The 22017-nt window shown below is 42.0% G+C and overlaps 1 long non-coding RNA gene across 4 annotated transcripts; it reads left to right on the top strand.

Annotated features, from left to right (window-relative positions):
• Positions 1-611: 611 nt before the first annotated feature.
• On the top strand, positions 612-20174 carry LOC149119364 (uncharacterized). Of its 4 annotated transcripts, none has more exons than XR_016228755.1 (3): positions 612-974; positions 3107-3193; positions 20125-20174. It is a non-coding gene; the product is annotated as an uncharacterized LOC149119364 (long non-coding RNA). The 4 variants fall into 4 exon arrangements; XR_016228756.1 differs by lacking the exon at positions 20125-20174 and adding an exon at positions 12496-12592; XR_016228757.1 differs by lacking the exon at positions 20125-20174 and adding an exon at positions 8038-8303.
• The last annotated feature ends 1843 nt before the right edge of the window (positions 20175-22017 follow it).

The raw sequence follows: 22017 nt of genomic DNA, 5'->3' as shown, positions 1-22017 counted from the left end.
AAGGGGCTTAGCAAGATGGGGAGGAACAAGTACGTAAGGGCTAAGTTGGAAAGAGGTGAGGGACCACCAGAGTCTGCAAGTGATTACGGGGTAAGTTTAGGGGACCCAGAGGGTGACCTTCAAACAGTGGCCTGAGCCCCAGACTAAAGGTAGGGGTAGCAGGGAAGTGTAGGGGGCGGGGCATCCCGGGTAGAGACTGAACGGGCTCCCAGAATCTGCAGCGAGTGGAAACAGAAAGGGGGCAGAAGGCAAGGGGTTCAGCAGCGGGGGAAGCCCTGGAAAGATGCTGGGGTGGCTGAGGGTTGGGACGGGGATGGTGGGGGGGGGGGCTCCTGGAGAGCACACGAGTCGTGCAGCAGGAGCCCTTGTCCACGGGACGGACCTGTATCGGCCGTCCGGGTCTCGGGCGGGAATCCCGGAACCGTGGCCGCATAGCCACTTCTCCTGCACCCGGGGGACCTTGGGGCGGGCTCCACCGCGCCTCCCTGAGGGACTGGAAGGAGGAGGGTTGGCGGGAGAAACGACCCGTTGACTGACAGCAGGTATCGCCTAGGAGCCTGCAACCTGAGCCGCCGGCTGTCCCGCGCAGGTGCCGAGCGGCACCGTCCCGGGAACTTGGAAGAGAGAAGTGACGCAAGCGCGCCGGGTTTGCCGGCCTCTCCGCGCAGGCGCAGCAGAACTGGCGAAAAGCGCGCGGCGGCGGTCCAGTGGCCGCAGGAGCCTGGCGTTAAGGATTCTTTTCCCTCCTAACAGGTTCCTGCGTTAGCAGCCGTGAGGTGGTCTCCAAGTTGGAGCCAGGAATAAAGCTGTGGTGGTGGAAGAAGCCCTCAGCCTGAGCCTCTCAGGTCCGTCAGCGCCTTCTAAGTCGGAGGCTGGGACTAGGAGGAGTCAGCGGGTGTGCTGCGCGCTTCTCCCGGTTCCTCCTGCGCTCCCGGTCTTGAGGAGAGTTGGTTCAGGCATCTGCAGTCTCCATGGTAGGCCCTCCTGTGTGCATCCATCCTCCTTGTGTTCTGTTGTCACTGACTGTGCCAGCGTTTTATTTTTTGTCTGCACTTTGTTGAAACGGGTTACTCCCGTTAGTCCTGGAATCCTGGTCCGAGTCTGACCTCTATTTCCTTCTCTGACCCTGTTGGATACCCTTGTACATAAAGACAGTCGTGTCTGGTGCTATAATAGTTTTACTTGGATTTTAGTCGTTTTATTGTCATTATCCCCCTTCATGTTGATCCTCAGTTTCATTCAAAGTTGCTGTGAAATTCTGTTTCCCAACCACAAGGTCCTCTCTGACTTCTGATTGGATTTGCTTTTAGCTTAGATCTCAGCAGATCCCCAGTCAGGACGGACACTTCACCCAGGTCTTCCCAGGTGACCAGGCTACATGCTGATGGGTGCTCTAGCTGTAGTCACGCCTTTCTTGTTGTGCATGCTGAGGACAGTCCTGCAAATCACCCTCCCACCTCCACTGCTGCCCTTTGGGAAAAGCACATTAGCCCTAGTCATGGCCTTTGAGGATCCCCCAAATGCAGTCATGAGATGCAGACCTGCAATACAAGAATAAACAGATTTAAAGGGAAATAAATGCTTATTTGTGTTTTGTAAAAAATTAAACAAAGGCGAGATAGCTATTCTTTCCTCAGAATTGACTTAAAGATAATTTTTTTAGAGACTGAGAAAGATCAGTTGTTTTAAGAAATTTAATTAAGTGTATTTAAAAGCTATACTTTTTTGTATATTTCTGTCAACTCACATATATAAAGTGAAAACTAGTGTAAGGGGGCTGGCAGATCGTAGTAGGAGACATAGTCACCTCTCTCCATGGGTTTATAGATGGAGTACAGCAAGGAAACAAGGGTAAGAAACAGAAAAGAAGAAAACAAAAGTAGGACCTGGACATGGAAGCTTTAGTTATTCAAACTGGATGCCCCAAATATTGATGCTCATTTTTTAATTTTTCACCAAGCTGGGAAGATATGATCCCAAAGCACTGGTCCCGTCCTGCAACTGCTTTGTATCAGACAAGCGTCTTGCAGAGTATCTCTGCTCCCCAGAGTATCTTTCAGGCAGTTGGGAGACCCAGGCTCCGAGAGGGATCAGGAGTGGGTTGAACTGGGGAGGTATATATTTGGACAGAGCTGAAGCCAGGTTTACTTGGGAAGGTAGTGACTTCAGGGCCTTCTTCCTGAGCCTGCATGTCTCAAAAATGAGGTCAAGGGGTAGAAGGAAGGAGTGACTGGGAATGATGGGACTCACTGTGAGTGCAGCATGGATTATGGATGAGGCTGCACACATTCTGTCCACACTGTGCATCTTATCTGTCTCCTGAGGTGGAGCAGTTTCAGTACCTGGTCACCTGGTTCAGTAACCACCAATGGCAGTGGGTAGGACCTCATTTGCTTTTGCTTTCTGAGATGTGTGCAGCTGCTCCTGTGACTGGACTAGGGTTCTGATTTCTCTGCCTTTCTTGACCACCACTCATACCATGTTCATCAAGATCCTTGCATATCCCCTGGTCTCCAGATGAGACATGGGGATCATTTTCCTGATGAAGAAATTCTGTATTTATCAGTGAGTAGCGTAGTTCTTTCTCTTACCAGGGTTGCAGATATACTGTTAGTATCCAGGAGATCCAAACATGCTCAAGCTGCTTACGTGTGAACTTGGCTTACACACTATACATTTCTTGACACTGCAAGCTAAGCAAGCCTGCCAGGCGTTGGGTGGACAGAAGCAAGTGGGTTGTGAATCTTGCATGGCCTGTCCCAGAGGAATCAGCAGAATGCAAAAGTGAGACAGGAATGAGTAGAGCAAATTGGGGTCAAGGAGAGATCCTGTACGGTATGGCTGGGTGCAGAGATAGCAGGATCTTGCTGAGCAGAAAGATCTCACAATGTGCCATCATCCCTAGCCCCTGGTTCCCTACCTGCAAGTAGCCACCGCTGCACCGTCGTTTCTTTGTCTTTTTCCACTCTACTCTCTATATATCTTTTTCCTCTTTGGTTTGGCTTTAGCTTTTTCCAATTTTTCTAATTTCTTAAGGTAGAAGGGTAGTTTACTGATATCAGATATTGTTTTTAAAATATCCCCCATTCCCTGGTTTACTCCCTAGATGCCCACAACAGCCAGAGCCAGACCAGGGTGAGGCCTAGATCCTGAAACTCCATTCCTGTCTCTCTCATGCACGGAAGAGACTCAGGTACGTGATCCATCACTTGTGTGCACATTTTCAGGAAGCTGGAATATTGGGCAGAACAAAGGCTCAAATCCAGGACATGGACATTTAAAGGGGCATTTTAACCACTAGGGCAAATGTGTGCCCCTAATTTTCTCTTGTGATCCTTCATAATCAGAAAATACCTTCTGTGAGTTCAGTCCTTTTAACATTTATTTAGTCTGTTTTATGACTTAGTGAATCTTATATGCATTTTGGCTTTTCAGAGTTCAGATATAAACAAGATAATATATTTGCCTTTCTGTGCCTGACTTGTGTCACATAATATAATGTGCTCTATTCATGTATCTTGTCATGTGACAGAATTTTCTTCTTTTTCAATCTGAGTAGAATACATTTTAAGTCCATTCATGTGTTGGTGAACATATTCATGGATTTTATTTCTTATGTACTCTACATGGGAGTACAGCTATATCTTAAATATAATGGTTTCATGTTCAAATATATACTTAGTTTTGGAATTAATAAATCCAATGCAAGTTCTATGTTATGTTTTTAGAGGAAACTTCATACTGCTTTCTAAGCTATCTGATTTAATTTACATTTCCAGAGACTATTGTACTTATGAACACTTAACTATTTTGCATCTTTTTGATAGTAGCTATTCCATCAGGTGAAAAGTGATACATTATTTTTGTTTTATTTGTGTCTCATCATTAATAATATCAAAGATGTTTTCATATGTTGACCATTTATATATCTTCTATTGAGAAATGTCTATTTGGGCCCTTTTCCTATTTTAATAAAGATTCCCTTATACATATTTGTTGTTAGCCTCTTTCTAATGTGTGGCTTTTCTCTTCACTTTGTCATTTATCTTGCAGTATAAATATTTTTTAATTTCCTATAATCCCAGTAATCTGTGTTTCTTTTAATGCCTGGCTTTTGGCATTACATCCAATAAATCATTTTCTGGACTGATGTCTTGGGACTTTTTCCTGTTCTGTTAGTACTTTTCTAGTTTTAAATTTTATGTTTGAGCATGAAATCTATTTTTTAGTGATTGCATATAAATATTTAGATGTAGCCAATTTATTTTGCATGTGGATGGCACATTATTTTCAGCAGGATTTGTTGAAGAGACTACTATTACTACATTTTATGTTTACTACATTTGTGTACCTTATTTGAAAATCAGTTAATTGTCAATTTTTAGGTTTATGTCTGGGCTTTCCGTCCTAGTCCATCAGTCAATGTTTCTGTTTTTGTGCCAGTACCATGCTGTAGCTTTGTAATACATCTAGCTTTGGTGTTTTTGCTAAAGATTGTTTTGGTGATTCTTAATCTTTCCTGTTTATACAAATTTTAATATTGCTTTCTGTTTCTGTGAAGAATGACATTAAAATTTTGATTGGGATTGCATTAAATATCTACATTGTTTTGTGTGGGTAGGAAGGACATTTTAACAGTATTATTTTTCTGATCTATGAACATGGACTAGCTTTCCATTGTTTCTGCTGTCTTCAATTTCCTTTATTCATATGTCACACTTTTGAGTATACAGATCGTTCTCCTTATTGGTTAATTCAATCATAAGTAGTTTTATTTTTATGATGTTTAAATGAGGGCTTTATTTTAACTTTTTTGATTTATTTATTTATTTATTTGAAAGGCAGAGTTACAGAGAGGCAAAGGCAGAGAGAGAGAAGTCTTCCATCCACTGGTTCACTCCCAAAATGGCTGTGGTGGCCAGAGCTGGGCTGATCTGAAGCCAGGAGCCAGGAGCTTCTTCCAGGTATCTCAAGTGGGTGCAGGGACCCAGGGTCCTGTGCCATCTTCTACTGCTTTCCCAGTCCATAGCAGAGAGCTGGATTGGAAGTTGAGCATTTGGGACTGGAACTATTGCCCATGTGGGATGCTGGCACTGCAGTCAGCAGCTTTCCCCCTATACCACAGTGTGGCCCCCCACAATGTATTTTTAATTACTTCTTTAATCTCTGTCATTTCCTTTTCTTGCTGATTTTCTTTAGTGTTTTTCCTAATTTGTTGAGCTATAACATTAGATAAATTGTTTATTTGATATCTTCTTTTTTGTTGTGGTGATATTGTACTTCATTTTGCTACATCCTATTAGCTTTGTATGCTGTTTCCTTATTTTCTTCAAGGTATTTTTAGCTTCCCTCTTTAGTTTTTCTTTGATCCTGTAGTTATTTAGGGTTGTATATGGCTTAGTTCCTACATATTTGTCTATTTTCTAATTCACCTATTATTAATTTCTATTTTCAGACCACTAGGGTGTGAAATTATACTTGATATGATTTTAATCTTAAATTTGTTGACATTATTTTTGTGGCTTAATGTATGACCACATATATTGTATGTGTACTTTGGATGACTTTTGATTTTATTGTATTGTTCTTAGACAAAATATGTTTTTTTTTGTTTGTTCTTTTTCTAGATTTTATTTATCCCAAAAGTTACCTTTAGCAAGGTCAGAAGTACTTGTCCTTGGGAGCTTCCAGTTTTATCATGAGGTCTTTGACTCTAATAAATCTTGCTTTTAAATCTCAAAAAATTATTTTTTATTTATTTATTTGGGAGGCAGAGCTACAGAAAGGGAGAGACAGAGAGAAAAGTCTTCCATCTGCTGGTCCACTCCCCAAGTGGCTGCAATGGCCGGAGCTGAGACAATCTTCAGCCCAGAACCAGGAGCTTCTACCAGGTCACCCTCACGGATTCAGGGGCCCAAGCACTTGGGCCATCCTCCACTGCTTTCCCAGGCCATAGCAGAGAGTTGGATCAGAAGAGGAGCAGCCAGGACTAGAACTGGCACCCACATGGGATGCCTGCATCATAGGCAGAGTCTCAGCTCACACCATAGCACCAGCCCCCAGAATGTTTTGTATATGTCTGGTAGGACCATTTGTTCCTAATGCATAATTCAGTCCCAATGCTTTCTTGTTGATTTTCAATCTAGATGATCTATTGTTGAAAATGGGGATTTGAAATCCCTGCCTTTATTGTGTAATAGTCTGTTTTCCTTTAAATTTCTTATATGTATTCCTGTGTTTTAGAGACAGAGAGATATTCTGAGTTTAGGTGTGTGTACAATTTTATATCCACTTGATGAACTGATACTTTTATCACTATACAGTGACCTTTGTCTCTTTGTTACAACTTTGGTCTAAAGTCTGATTTAGTTGATCTGACTTATAGTTACGTCTGATTATTGTTGCTTTTCATTTATATTGATTATCTCTTTCCATCCCTTCACTTCCAATCTATAAATGCCCTTTAAAGTAAATGAGCCTCTTGTAGCCTCTATATAGTCATATCTTTATCTTTTTTTTGTTCTCCATCCATTGTTTGCCTTTTATTTAGAGAATTCATTTACATTCAAAATAATTATTAAGAGGTGAGGATTCATTACTATTTTACTAATACTGTTGTTTTATAAATTCATCTTTTTTTCATCTCTAACCAATATCCTTTGTGACTTGATGATTTTCTATAGTGACATACTTTGAATCTTTTAAAAAATCTTTTTATTATCTCTATTTCAAAAAGTTAATGAAATTAGAATTAAAATATAAGTTGATTTTGGTGAAAAATATTTTGAAATTGCACATTTTCCTGAACTTTTAAGAGATCCCTCATGATATAGTTGTTTGCCTAGTGGTTTTCCTAATTCTTCTATTTAAAAAAAAAAAAAACTCTAGGTTGAGAGCCTTAATTCTGATATCATTCACAGACTATCCTTTTACTCCCCCTCCTCCTACATTTTATGTTGGAATGTCACATTTTCACCTTATACTTTGTATCATTTAGGAAATGTTACAGCTATAGTTATTTTTCATTTATTTATTTATTTTATTTAAGAAGTAGAGATACAGATGGAGAGAGGTAGAGAAAGAAAGAAAGGTCTTCTGTGCACTGCTTCTCTCCCCAAATAGCCACAACAGCTGGAGCTGGGGTGATCTGAAGCCAGGAGCCAGGAGCCAGGAGCCAAGAGCCAGGAGCCAGGAGCTTCTTCCAGATATCTCATGCAGGTGCAGGGGCCCAAGCACTTCAGCCATTTTCTACTGCCTTCCCAGGCCATAGCAGAGAGCTGAATCAGAAGCAGATTAGCCGAGACATGATCCTGAGACAAGAACTGGTGCTGACCTGGGATGCCAGTGCCACAAGTAGAGGCTTAGCCCAGTATGCCATAGCATCAGCCCCTATAGAGTGTCTTTTAACCTTTTACTAGTGATAAAATTTATCAGTCTTCCATAATTAGAATATTAGTGGTTTGAATCTGATACTGTATGCACACTGGCTTATGAGCTTTGTATTTTCACATGATTTCTTTTTTTTAATTTATTTTTATTTTGACAAGTAGAGTTATAGACAGTGAGAGAGAGAGACAAAGGTCTTCCTTCTGTTGTTCACTCTCCAAATGGCCACTATGGCCAGCACTGCACTGGCCTGAAGCCAAGAGCCAGGTGCCTCCTCCTGGTCTCATGTGGGTGCAGGGCCCAAGCACTTGGGCCATCCTCCACTGCCTTCCCGGGCCACAGCAGAGAGCTGGACTGGAAGAGGAGCAACCAAGACTAGAACCCAGCACCCACATGGGATGCCGGCACTGCAGGCGGAGGATTAACTAAGTGAGCCACAATGCCGGCCCCTCACATGATTTCCTTATACTAGTTAGTATCCTCTTCCTTCCCCTTGAAGAATTTCCTGTAGCAGTTTTTCCAGTGAATGGTGATAAACACCTTTACCTTTTTTTTTTTTTTTTTAATAAAGTTTCTTTGTATTCCATTTTTGAAATACAGGATCACTGAAAATAATACATTGATTCACATTTTCTTGTTTACTTCTTTCAGGACTTTGAATAAACCATACCACTCCCTCTGGACTGCAAAATTTCTGCTGAAAAATATATTGACAGTCTTATTACAGTTCCATTGCACATAGTGAGTTGTCTTTCCAACACTACTCTCCAAAGTCTGTTTATGTCTTTAAGTGAAGAGCCAATTTTTCAAACCTTCCTTTTAATGTAAAATGTAAAAATGTGCATTTCCTTCCCTGACCCTCTGTCCTCCACCCTTCTTTCTTTACACTTAACCCAAAATGAACCCATTTCCTTTCTTCAAAAGTTTTAGAGTAAGAATCTTGCATCTCCTGTGCTCATGCCACAGCCCTGTGCTCCTGCCCCAGGCCCTGACTTGCTCTGATACACACAGCAGCAGGCAGGGATGGTGCTGTGCCTCTTGTCCACTGCATATGCTGAAAGTTACTCCCTGTCTGAAATTCTCCTAGGTAAGGTACCCTGCACTGGTTTCTTCATGCTGGATTCATCCCAAGGGTTAGGGAGGTGGGGGTGATATTGAGGCCTGAATTTCTGAGGGATCCCTCCTTCTTCGGGGCAGTCTCTTCCTAAGGAGACATGTCTGGGGCAGGGTGGGGAGGCAGGAAGCACAATAGGAAAGGGGTAGATGGAATGTTTGAGAAAGGTGTTGAAAGTACACCTGCAGTTTGGGGAAGTTCCATACGGATATACTTGCTGGCCAAGGATGGTAACTGCCCTTTGGAGAGCTCAGATACAGTGCATGGGACAGAGCTAGGATATCCTTGGTGACCCTGGTATTCTAGCATACATGCTATCCAGTCACTCCCTGGCATTGAATATGGGGATTGGCATACCAGTGTCATGCCCCTAGAGGGCAGAATCTTATTGTTTAGCAGCCTTCTCTCCAAAATCTACACATTCCTTTCCAGGGTGAGTCTTTGTCACAGTCTTCCTTGTGTCAGGGTCCCCCTCTTCTCCTGGCATTCCCCTTTCATTCTCCCCCCTCTTGGTGAAAAGTGACTTTCACTTGTGTCCTTCCCATGACGATAATTAAGATGGTTATTGTGCAAGGCTAAGTCAGTTGTGTAGACATGTGAATGGCACCTGCCCCTTTCTTAATGAATAGAGCTCACCTCCACATGCCAAGGCTGCTGTGACAGTGTTGGTATGTGTTAAATAGAACCCTCCAGCTTGCATCCCCTGTTCCCAGCCCTTACACCATTGTCACCATTTTGTGTTTTTACATTTCCATCAGAACCTAGAACTTTTGCTTTCATTTTGAAAGGGAAATGAGTTTGTTGAGAAGGCTGAGAACACAAGTATCACATAACAATTTAGCTCAGTTTCTCCTATACTTTCAGGTGCAATGGAGAAGTCATTTGGGACATAGACTCCTAGGAGTACTTTCTCATCTGGCCTTGTACTAGGCATGCACTTTGTCATCTCTTTCCCTTACATGTCTTTTCCTTCTTAATCTGTCCTCAAAACCTATGGCAACTTCATTATGGTGCATGATGTGTTAGAGTAAATGTCCCCTTGTCTATAGCACAGTCTGTAGCACAGGAATGCCCCTGGCCAGAATGTCCTCACTGTAGGCATATTACCACCTTATTGGTGAGAATGCACATGTTCTTGCTAGAATGTGACAAAGAGTAGACATCCTCAGACATCAAGTAACAGCACTGGAAACAGCAATTTAAAGTCACTTGAAGTCATACTTAGTGGTCCATCCTGCTTTACCTGCCCTTATGTGGGTCTTTTTGAGGTGACGCCACTTATCTCTTACCACTTATCTCCAGATACTTTTGAGGTCTCAGAATCAAGAGATGTATTCTTCAGGTTTTCTGTTGTTGCTAGGGCTTGAGACACAGCACCCCTAAAGTGACAGTAGAAAACCAGAATACACTGCCCCAACATTCACTGCTCTTCGCTATTATGTGCTGGTTATTCTGGGAAACTGCAAGCACCAAGGAACTGTGAAGTGTGCTTTGTTAATAGAAGTTTCCATCTATAAAAATATTAGAATTACTTAAGTGTTGAAATTTAACTGAAATGTGATCCCTGTTAAACATGAGTAGGAATAAGAGAGGGAAGAGATATATAATTTGGGACATGCTCAAGCTGACTTGCCCCAAATGGTAGAGTTAGAAACATACCAGGGGACTCCAATTTAATCCCATCAAGGTGGCATGTACCAATGCCATCTCACTAGTCCAAGTGATCAATTTCAGTTCACAATTGATCATAATGAAAGGACTAAGAGTCAAAGGGAGCACATAAGCAAGTCTAGTACCTGCTAACACTAACCGATAGAATAAATAAAGGGGAGAGTGATCCAACATGGGAAGTGAGATACTCAGCAGACTCATAGAATGGCAGATGTCCTAAATAGCACTCTGGCCTCAGAATCAGCCCTAAAGGCATTCCGATCTGGCTGAAAAGCCCATGAGAGTATTTCAGGCATGGAAAGCCAAGACACTCTGGCAAAAGATCTCTGTGAGTGAGATCCCAGTGGAAAGAACAGGTCTTCAAAGAAGGAGGTACCTTTCTCTGAAGGGAGGAGAGAACCTCCACTTTGACTATGACCTTGTCTAAACAAGATAAGAGTCGGAGAACTCAGAGGGCTTCCATAGCCTTGGAAACTCATGACTGGAGCATAGGGAGATTACTGATGCCATAGACAGGAGTGTCAATTGGTAAAGTCAACAACAGGAGTCACTGTGCACTCACTCCTCATGTAGGATCTCTGTCCTTAACGTGCTGTGCATTGAGATTTAATGCTATAACGAGTACTCAAATAATATATTTCACTTTGTGTTTCTATGGGGGTGCAAACTGTTGAAATCTTTACTTAATGCATACTAAACTGATCCTCTGTAAAAAAAAAAAAAAAAAAAAAAAAAAAAGAAAAGAAAAGAAAAGAAACTATCAACTCCCAACTTGACTCTCACTGGGATTAAACATGACAATAGGTCTGATCTGATTTCATCATCATTAAAAAAAAAATCATCTATTATTTTTCACTTTATGTTTCTGTGTGGGAGCAAACTGTTGAAATCCTTACTTAATGTATACTAAGCTGATCTTCTGTATATTAAGATAATCAAAAATGAATCTTGATGTGAATGGAAGGGGAGAGGGAGTGGGAAAGGGGAGGGTTGTGGGTGGGAGGGACGGTATGGGGGGGAAGCCATAGTAATCCATTATTCGTACTTTGGAAACGTATATCCATTAAATAAAAATTAAAAAAAAAAAAGAATTATTATCCTGTTATTCTAATAGTAGACTAGTAGTATTCTAACAAACATTTCAGGAAGAAGGGGGCTCTGGACAAGCATTACTACCAAAGAGGGTTTTTATCCATTTTGAGCTTTTAGCTGCTGACACATTAGATTGTGAGTCAGTTCTGTGTCCTTTCCAATCAGATTTCATTAGAATTACATACTTTAGTGCAGTAAGAGATTCCTTTTATATATTGCTCACAGATGCTACATTCTTTTTTATAATATATGTTATAAAAACAAAGGCAGGCTATACTTGTATATGTGGACTAAACATATGGAAATGTTACCCACAAAATGTGGCTCTTATAGTCTGCAGCTTTGTAATGTAGAATTCTCAGGGGCTCCTGTATGGCAAAGACTTTAGCTTGGGAGGTATAGTATAAGACTCAAATTCTAGGCCGGCACTGTGGCTCACTAGGCCAGTCCTCCACCTGAGGTGCCGGCACTCTGGGTTCTAGTCCTGGTTGGTGTGCAGTTTTGTCCCAGTTGCTCCTCTTCCAGTCCAGCTCTCTGCTGTGGCCTGGGAAGGCAGTGAAGGATGGCCCAAGTGCTTGGGCCCTGCGCCTGCATGGGAGACCAGGAGGAAGCACCTGGTTCCTGGCTTTGGATCAGCGCAGTGCGCCAGCCATAGCGGCATTTGGGGGGTGAACCAATGGAAGGAAGACCTTTCTCTCTCTCTCTCTCTCTCTCTCACTGTCTAACTCTGCCTGTCCCCTCCCCCCCAAAAAAAAGATTTTGTGCTTAACTTCTTGGAGGAGGTCTACTATGGGCCTGTGTTTCAAAAGTCAAAGTATATCATGCAGAATTCAATGGCTATGCTTTGAATTAGCCTCTAGCACTTCACTTTAGCCATGGACACACTCATTGTGTTTCCTTTAGAAGGAAGGTAAATATCAAGACTTTACTGCTTGCAAAGTTTTGTCTTACCCTATTAATGTTCGTGGTGATTTATGGAGTGATTCTGCAGAAAGTTCTATGAGTGTTTATAGGGAATGAGTTGTGTAGTTTTATATGTACACATACACACATTCAGAACATTCCTTCAGCTCTTTTTCTCATGACTCAAGACTACTACAGTTAAATGATCTGATTATGGACTCAGTCAATAAATGTAACTCATTTTTACTGGATGCTGTTTTGATGTCATAGCCATGATTTTCTATTATTTTTAATTTTCCCATTCTACTGTACTTTTCTGTTTGATCAAGAATAAGCCTAATGACTGAAAGGATATACTGGATTTGGAGACTCGACCAGGACAGCACTGTGATCATCTCGGATTGTGAGGCAGCTACATGTAGCCTGTGAGCAGTGCATGATGACAAAGATGTGGAGGCACCCTGTGGTGAGCTCCTTGTATGTATGTCAGTGTCTGCTACTTTAGATCCACTCATGTGTGAGCTCTGCTGAAAGGGAAGTACTCTGTAATCAACTGGAACTCATTCAGCCAAAACCTTGATTTTGCATCCCTACTACCTATTGACTGGACTTCCATGTGCATATTTTGAGCTTAATTATACCTCTATTATCTCATTTCAGATAGTGAAAACTAGATAAAGAGAGTATAGATTATTATCAATGATCATTGTTACTAAGCAGCCAAATATGATTTAAACTAAGATCTGGGGCAGGTGTTTGGCCTGGTGGTTAAGATGGTACCTGGGACACCTAAATCCCATGCTAGAGTGTCTAAGTTTGCATCTTACTTCACTCCAAATTCCAGCTTTCTGCTGATGCACAGCTGTCATTGATTTCTCACCACCCCATTTGGAGACCTGAATTGAGTTCATGGCTCTGAGATACAGCCTGGTCCATCCCTGGCCATTATAGTCATTTGAAGAGTGAACCACCCAATGGGATTCCCTCCCTTGCTCTATCTGAAGCTCTCTGTCCCTCAAGTGGATTAATATAATTTTAAAAATACAAAAATTAAGGTCTGTTTAGCTTTCTAAAAATATGTATTTATTTATTTTTAAGTCAGTTACACAGAGAGAGTGAGACACAGAGATCTTATATCCACTGGTTCATTCACCACATAGTCACAATGGCTAGAGCTGGGCCAGTCCAAAGCATGGAGCCAGGAGCTTCTTACAAGTTTCCCATGTGGGTGCTTGGGCTGCCCTCTACTGCACTCTGAGGTACGTTAGCAGGGAGCTGGATCAGAAGTGGGGCAGGTGGCAGCTTAACCTGCTATGCCACAATGCCATCTGTTTAATTTTTAAACTTGAGTTGTTTGGGGACCATAGGTAAGTCTTAAAAGTACCCAAAGTGTTAATTTTAAAAAGCTGTGGATGTAGTTGAAAAGCTGGAAATTAGAAGACTAAGCACATTGATCTATATAAGATCAGCAGCTGCAAAGGATGATAGGCTGAATGAACCATCAACTTCTCTTGACTCTTGTTAAAATTTTTAGCTGGAGGGGTCTGTGCTGTGGCACAGTGGGTTAATGCCCTGGCCTGAAGTGCCAGCATCCCATATGGGTGCTGGTTTGAGACCCGGCTGTTCCACCTCCAATCCAGCTCTCTGCTATGGCCTGGGAAAGCAGTAGAAGATGGCCCAAGTCTTTGGGCCCCTGCACCTGTGTAGGAGACCTGGAAGAAGCTCCTATCTCCTGGCTTGGGATTGGCACAGCTCTGGTCATTGTGGCCAACTGGGGGAATGAACCATCAGATGGAAGATCTCTCTCTCTCTCTCTCTCTCTCTCTCTGCCTTTCTCTCTGCCTCTTCTGTGTAACTCTGACTTGCAAATAAATAAATCTTAAAAAAAATTTAGCTGGAAAGACAATTGACACCTTTTTTTAAATTTGAGACAGGGAGATAAGAGAAACAGAAACAGAGAAGTCTCCCACCTTCCAGCCCAACTTACATATAAATTTCTGCAGTGCACAGGCCAAGGACAGGAAACACAGTTCTTCTCTTCCATGTAAGTGGCAGAGACAGAATTAAATGAGTCCTAACTTGGTGTCTCCTGGGATGCACAGTAGCAGGAAGCTGGAGGTGGGAGCCAAGCCAGGATTTGAACCTAGGTAGCTAATATGGGACAAGGGCATCTTAAACCTATATCTTAATCACTAGAGCAATCACTAGATCAAATGCTCAAACTAGATCCACAATCTCAGGAGGCCAGAAGTATCATTTATGGTTTATATTCTTATGACAGTGAAGAGAATCAGGATGCAGGGAACTGTAAAATCCAAAAATAACAAGGATGATCTCTGTAGTGAGATGTCAGAGTCATATTGTAAATCCTGTACCAGAGAGAACCAAATCACTCCTCCCTCTGTAACTCTGGAGGCCTCTTAGTCAAAGTCAGTTTCTCCCAATGGGAGCTTCTAGTCAGGTTTGCTCTTGCCCATATTATCCAACAGCTCAGTGATCCTGCTAAAGTGCTTTGTTGTGGGACATTCTCTTTGATACTTCCCTCTCTGAATTAAAAAATGACAAGGCAATGGACGCCTTATGTATTACTCCTTTACAAAGAGACCTGAGGTGTATAAGGCAGGGGACCTTGATATCAGGCAGTCAGAAAGGCTCATTTACAAATTAGGGATCGATGTAAATATTGAGGTCTATTGGATTTAAAAAAAAAAGAAAATTTATTTGAATGTCATTTACAGAGAGAGAGAGAGACAGAGAGATCTATACACTGGTTGACTCCCCAGATGGGTGCAATGGCCAGTGGTGAGTCAGGCTGAAGTCAGGAGCAATTCTATTGGGTCTTCTATTGGGTCTTCCACGTGGGTGGCAGGGGCTCAAGCACCTGGGCATCTTCTGCTGCTTTTCCTAGGCCATTAGTAGAGAGCTGGATCAGAAGCAGAGCAGCTGGGACACGAAATGGCACCCATAAGTGATGTCAGCATAGCAGGCAGCAGTGCTATCTGCTACCCCACACCACCAGACCCAAAGATACTGCTTTTGGATGGAGATTCTTCTGGGCATTTTATTCCCTGTCTGCCCCACCCTTTATTCTCTTACACATATGTTCCAGGTAGATTATGTTTAGAAGATAATCCTACTATAATTTATTTCTAGTAAGGATTGTTTATCAAGATTAATAAATGTTAATGGTTTTAAGAACTTTGGATTACATGCAACTGAAAGACCATGTTATAAAGAATTGGGTACTATGTTAAACACTTGGCATGTGCTAAGAATTAATAAAGTAACCTAACATGCAATGATGAAATTAAGAATCCAGCAAAGATAATAAAAGTCTGGGTAAACCTAAAAATGCATGTAGAGGACCGGCATTTGGAATAGCAGTTAAGATGCCATTTACGATATCTGCTTTCCACATTGGAGGGTCTGAGTTCAGATTCAGACTCTGATTCCTGATTCCAGTTTACAGCCAGTATGGGCCTTGAAAGGCAGCTCAAGAATTTAGGTCCTTGCTGTCCATGTGCGAGATCTGGAATGAGTTCCCAGCACAGAGCTCTGGCCAAATACAGCCCTGACTGTTCCAGCATTTAGTAAGTGAATCAAGAGATGCAGGCTCTTTCTTTTTCTTTCATTCTTCCCACCCCCATCCCTTTGCCTGTCAAACATGCCTGTAGAAATTCATGGTGTAATCAGTCCTTGGATTGATAGAAATTCTCCTGAAGAGATGCTTACATATTGATTTAAAAATGTATAACTACTTATATAAATGATCATATTTAAAATTTCCCCTGTATTATCGCTGTAGTTTTACATCATTCAAAATCTTTTTAGCATAGTGATTTTTTTTCAGTGTGAAGAAAAGTATTCCCAAACTATTCCTTAGGTTTCCATTCACCTCTTTTCAAATGAATCCCAGTCTTCACCTCATTTCTCTTAAAAGTAGCATTTCCAACTAAAGTACAGAAAAGGGACATTTTTCTTAGAATTGCTTATTTTATTTGAGAGGCAGAGGGACAGAAACAGAATGATCTTTCATCACTTGTTCACTCCTCAAATGACCGCAATACCCAGGACTGGACAAAGTAGAAGTTCATCTGGGTCTCCCATGTGGGTAGCAGGTCCCAAACACCTGGGGCATCAACTGATGCTCACCCAGGTGAGTGAGCAGAAAGCTGGATCAGAAGCAAAGCAGGGAATAGTGCTGTGGCATAGTGGATGAAGCTGCTGATTGCGGTGCCGCCATCCTGTATGGGAACTGGTTCAAATCCTAGCTGCTCCTTCCAATCCAGCTTTCTGCTATGGCCTAAGAAGGCAATAGAGGATGGCCCAAGTCCTTGGGCCCCTGTGCCTGTGTGGGAGACCTGGAGGAGACTCCTTGCTCCCGGCTTCAGATCAGCACAGCTCCAGCCGTTGCGGCCATTTGGGGAGTGAACCAGTGGATGGAAGACCTCTCTCTCTCTGCCTCTACCTGTGTCCCCGCCTCTCAAGTAAATAAATAAATATTAAAAAAAAAAACTAATCAGGACTTAAACTGGCAGCCAGATATGTAACTGAAGGGTTAAAAAGTTAAAAGCCACTCCCGCTCCCCCTGCCCTTCTCTGGTGAACTTCCTGACCTTGTTAGACTTGCTCTGTATAGCCATTCTCTTTAAAGTTAGTTAGTCAGTGAATTACCCCAATGTAGACATAACCTTAGTTTCACCTAAGTAAGATAGAAGGAGTCACTGTTTAGAAATTAACAAACCTTCACTAAGAAATCTATTTGCTCCTGGAACTCTGACCCCACCATATGTCCCTTATCGCCATTCGGCTGCATTCCTAGGTACCATCGAGGCAGTTCTTGTAACCTTGTTGTGTGGCCCTCCCTTTTGGTAATAGGAGGCTTTTTGATCCTCCCTGTATAGGCCATATGGTTCTCTGATGTCTAATCAAGCCCTTACTCGATATCCTGTACTCCCTGTATTCATAAATCAACTGATTGTAAAATCACTTAACTTGTATCAGTTGTTTACTCTGCACCGACTGTTTGATCTATGCAATGATTGATTTTCTTTGTTTAAATGTGTATAAAAACCCCAACTCTCTACTTCTTGGGGCTGCCTGTTCTCTTATGCTCAGGGGCCCCAACATGTTGGATCATCAATAAACCTTACCCTTTGCTAATTGCATGAGAGAAAGCCTCTTGGAGTCGTTCTTGGGGTGGTGGACGCTTTTTCAACTCTAACATAACCTGCTGTACCACAGTGCCAGCCTAAAAGTAAAGTCTTGAAATGAGTCACTCATGGTTGTTCTACATTAGTATAGGCACTATGGCTTAACAGGTGGGGCCACCGCCTGTGGTGCCGGCATCTCATATGGGCACTGGTTCAAGACCTGGCTACTCCACTTCTGATCCAGCTATGGCCTGAGAAAGTGGTAGAAGGTGGCCCAAATTCTTGGGCCCTTGCACCCACATGGGAGACCCAGAGGAAACTCCTGGCTCCTGGCTTCGGATCGGCTCAGCTCCAGCTGTTGTGGCCAATTGGGGAGTAAACCAGTGGGTGGAGGACCTCTCTCTCTCTCTCTCTGCCTGTCCTTCTCTCTGTGTAACTCTGACTTTCAAGTAAAATAAATCTTTAAAAAAAAGTTCTGTTCACAGGCATTTGTGTGTGTATATGTATATATACATATATATTTTATATATTCATTTAATATATTTATATATACATATAAATGTATACCAAAATGGATTATATATTAAAAATAAAACATTTGGAAAGGGACTATTTTAAATCAAAGTCATAGTATAATAAATTTGTGTCCTTATTACATAAATATTTGTATGTGGTTTATAATTCTTGATAAGTTAAAAAGACTTCAAGGATTTAGAAAGAATAATGTTTAATAATGTGTGATTGATATAATTACTGAACATTGATGGTAGTAAAGTTAGATATAAATTTCAGATTTTTTTCCAGTGTCATTATTCTGTCTTATTACATTTTATTCGTATTTCCAGATGCAAAAGCAACATTTTTGGTATAATCTTTTTACAGCATTAGTTCTCTCTTTTATAAAACTTTTTGGTTAAGTTGATCAGATTTAGGCATTTTGAGAAAAAAGAATCTTAGGTCTTCAAAGAGGGAGGTGCCTTTCTCTGAAGGGAGGAGAGAACCTCCACTTTGACTATGACCGTGTCTAAACAAGATAAGAGTCGGAGAACTCAAGGGGCTTCCATAGCCTTGGAAACTCATAACTGGTGCATAGGGAGATTACTGATGCCATAGACAGGAGTGTCAATTGGTAAAGTCAACAACAGGAGTCACTGTGCACTCACTCCTCATGTAGGATCTCTGTCCTTAACGTGCTGTGCATTGAGATTTAATGCTATAACGAGTACTCAAACAATATATTTCACTTTGTGTTTCTATGGGGGTACAAACGACTGAAATCTTTACTTAATGTACACTAAACTGATCTTCTGTAAAAAAAAAAAAAAAAGAAAGAAAGAAAGAAATTATCAATTCCCAACTTGACTCTCACTGGGATTAAACATGACAATAGGTCAGATCTGATTTCATCATCATTTAAAAAAAATCATCTATTATTTTTCACTTTATGTTTCTGTGTGGGAGCAAACTGTTGAAATACTTACTTAAGGTATACTAAGCTGATCTTCTGTATATTAAGATAATCGAAAATGAATCTTGATGTGAATGGAAGGGGAGAGGGAGTGGGAAAGGGGAGGGTTGTGGGTGGGAGGGACGGTATGGGGGGGAAGCCATTGTAACACATGAGTCGTTTGGAAATTTATATTCATTAAATAAAAGATAAAAAAAAAGAAAAAAAAAAAGAAAAAAGAATCTTAGAAGGCCTAGGATCTGAAAAGTGAAAATCAGCAATTCAGATCAATAGAGGTTACCTGTAAATATCCTCACATAATATCTCAGTAAGTTAGAAATTAGCATCAGGAAAACTCTTCTAAAGATGTTCCTTGGCTAGGTAGTCTAAAAGTCTAAAACTCTTAAACTGAATCATAACTTACATTATTTAGGAGAAAATGATTTTTAAAGGTCACTGGTCTTGGCTGGCACCGTGGCTGAATAGGCTAATCCTCCGCCTTGTGGCACCAGCACACTGGGTTCTAGTCCCAGTCAGGGTGCCAGATTCTGTCCCGGTTGTCCCTCTTCCAGGCCAGCTCTCTGCTGTGGCCCGGGAGTGCGGTGGAGGATGACCCAAGTCCTTGGGCCCTGCACCCCATGAGAGACCAGGATAAGCACCTGGCTCCTGCCTTTGGATCAGCGCAGTGCGCCGGCTGCAGCGCGCCGGCCGTGGTGGCCATTAAAGGGTGAACCAATGGCAAAGGAAGACCTTTCTCTCTGTTTCTCTCTCTCACTGTCCACTCTGCCTGTCAAAAAAAAAAAAAAAGTCACTGGTCTTAAAGCTGTCAATGTCAGAGTCCATGTTGAACTGAATGAAGGGCATCTCTCACTGGTGCTCTTTATAAGGCATAGTTGGCTACACCAAAACCAATTTGTTTTTAGCTTCCATCATGGCAGTTTATTAACAGAAAGCCATCTGGTGAGTCAGCAACCACAACTGTCACCTTTCCTGTGGGTGCTGTGTGAGCATCTGGGTGACGTCCTCAATCATACCCAAGTGGGCTGACTGGGCCCTAGGTCCAGGGGTCTTAGTTCTGTTCATCTGTGGCCCAGAGTTTGATATGTAGGGCAGTGATGCCTGGCTGGTTGCACCTCTGGGCCACGTCTGGCCAGCCAACATGGAAGTATATGGTGAGGATTTGTCTAGGTCAGCCTTCACCTTTGTCCCACCTGTCACTGGGCAGATGGTTTCCTTGACAAACAGTGACATAGACAAAGGTGTCATTGAAGGAGGTGAAGAAGTGACAGATACCAAAGATACTCTCTCAGAAACCTGGTATCCAGGCTAATGACCTGTTCTTTTCCTTCTCTTTGTGAGGTGTTACTTCTGTGTGTCTTCTTCAGACTCTACCACTGAAATGAGAGGGCAAGGCCAAAACACCAGTTTTTACAAAGAGGAGTTCACTTGGGTGGCCAACATAGGAGGTAAGGGCTCTTGCTCCAAACCACCTATTTCCTTGTTGCTCAGGGAGGGCTTTGCCATAGGCACAAAACAGCAGCTGGGGGAAATTCAGGAGGAGTCTTGGGTTTCAGGAATGGTCTTGTATGTTTCTTCTGTGCACTGGAAGATTCTCAGGTGATCTGGTCTTGTGATCAGTGATAGTGTATCTTTGCATTGTTACACTTGGACACATCTGTCCTAGGAGATATTTTTGAAAGAAGCAGCAATTGTCCTCTCAAAAAACAATTTGCATGTGGTTGGTGATATATAACAAAAGTTGAAGAAATTGGTTTCTTTTTGCTGGCAGGGCAAGGGAAGGAACCCTTATGAGGAAACCATTTTTTTTTCCTTTTAAAGATTTTATTTATTTGAAAGGTGAAGTTATGGGGTATAGTTGGTGGGGTGGGAGACAGAGATATTTCTTTGGCTGGCTCACTTCCCAAATGGCCACAGTGGTTGGGCTGGGTCAGTCCAAAGCCAGGAGCCAGGAGCTTCTTCCACATCTCCCATGTGGGTGCAGGGGCCCAAGTATTTGGGGCATTATGCAGGGAGCTTGATCAGATGTAGAGCAGCCAGGATTTGAACTGGCACCCATATGGGATGCCAGTGCTGCAGTTGGCAGCTTTACCCACTATGCCACAATGCTGGCCTCACCTTTCGTATTTTGGATGAGCCTCTTACAATATTAGTTTATTAATTATTTTTTAATTTATTGATTTTTATGAATCTTTTTAGTGTTTTCCTTGTGCCAGAATCTTTTGAGGCTTGTCCAACTGAAACAGAGAGAGACATTCTCTCTCCAACCTGTGAGAGGCCTTTATATAAACAGGTAAATAAAGAGAAAAATGTTCCTGGCAATAAGCACTGTGGGTTCTTGAATAAGGGTAAAGGGACAAGTAGCACTGGCTAAAGACATGCCTTTAAGCAGCCACTTCTGCAAATTTAACTGGCATGTTGCCATTTATGTAGATTGGGAGAAGAGTAAGCCAGGGAGAACTTTTTTTTTTTTTTTTTAGATTTATTTTGAAAGAATTTAAGGATCCTAGAGGGTGTTGGGGCAGAGGTTTCTAAAAGGCTGATTGTTAGGTAAGGAGTCTTGAAGGTGGGCTGATGCTGTCATGGAGCTGATTTCTCTTTTCTAGAAGTTCTCATGGAAGATTGTGGCCATAGCTTTTTCTCTTTATAGTACCAAGGTGGATCTCAGTCATCTATTTTTGTTTGTTTCAGTTGATGGGCTTTTCTGTTTTGATCTTTGTGATACATATGGATCTTTTTTTTTTTTTTTTTTGACAGGCAGAGTGGACAGTGAGAGAGAGAGACAGAGAGAAAGGTCTTCCTTTGCCATTGGTTCACCCTCCAATGGCCACTGCGGCTGGCGTGTTGCAGCCAGCGCACCGTGCTGATCTGAAGCTAAGAGCCAGGTGCTTATCCTGGTCTCCCATGGGGTGCAGGGCCCAAGCACTTGGGCCATCCTCCACTGCACTCCCGGGCCACAGCAGAGAGCTGGCCTGGAAGAGGAGCAACCGGGACTAGAACCCAGTGTGCTGGTGCCACAAGGCAGAGGATTATCCTATTGAGCCACAGCACCGGCCTCTTTCTTTTTTTTTTTTCTTTCTTTTTTTTTTTACATATGGATCTTTGTATAACCTTTTTTTGTCTGAAGAGATGTTCCTCAGGATTTAACTTAATTAGCAGTTTTGTGACATTTGTTGATCCTTGGGAAATGTCACTGTACAGGTGTTTCCCAAAATTAACCCTACGTAGGTAACT

This window comes from Oryctolagus cuniculus, chromosome Y, assembly GCF_051225735.1.
Source record: "Oryctolagus cuniculus isolate XC-2025 breed Fujian yellow rabbit chromosome Y, ASM5122573v1, whole genome shotgun sequence".
NCBI classification, from domain to species: domain Eukaryota; kingdom Metazoa; phylum Chordata; class Mammalia; order Lagomorpha; family Leporidae; genus Oryctolagus; species Oryctolagus cuniculus.
The sequence above is the reverse complement of the archived record's forward strand: the minus strand, read 5'-3'. Positions and strand labels throughout refer to the sequence as shown.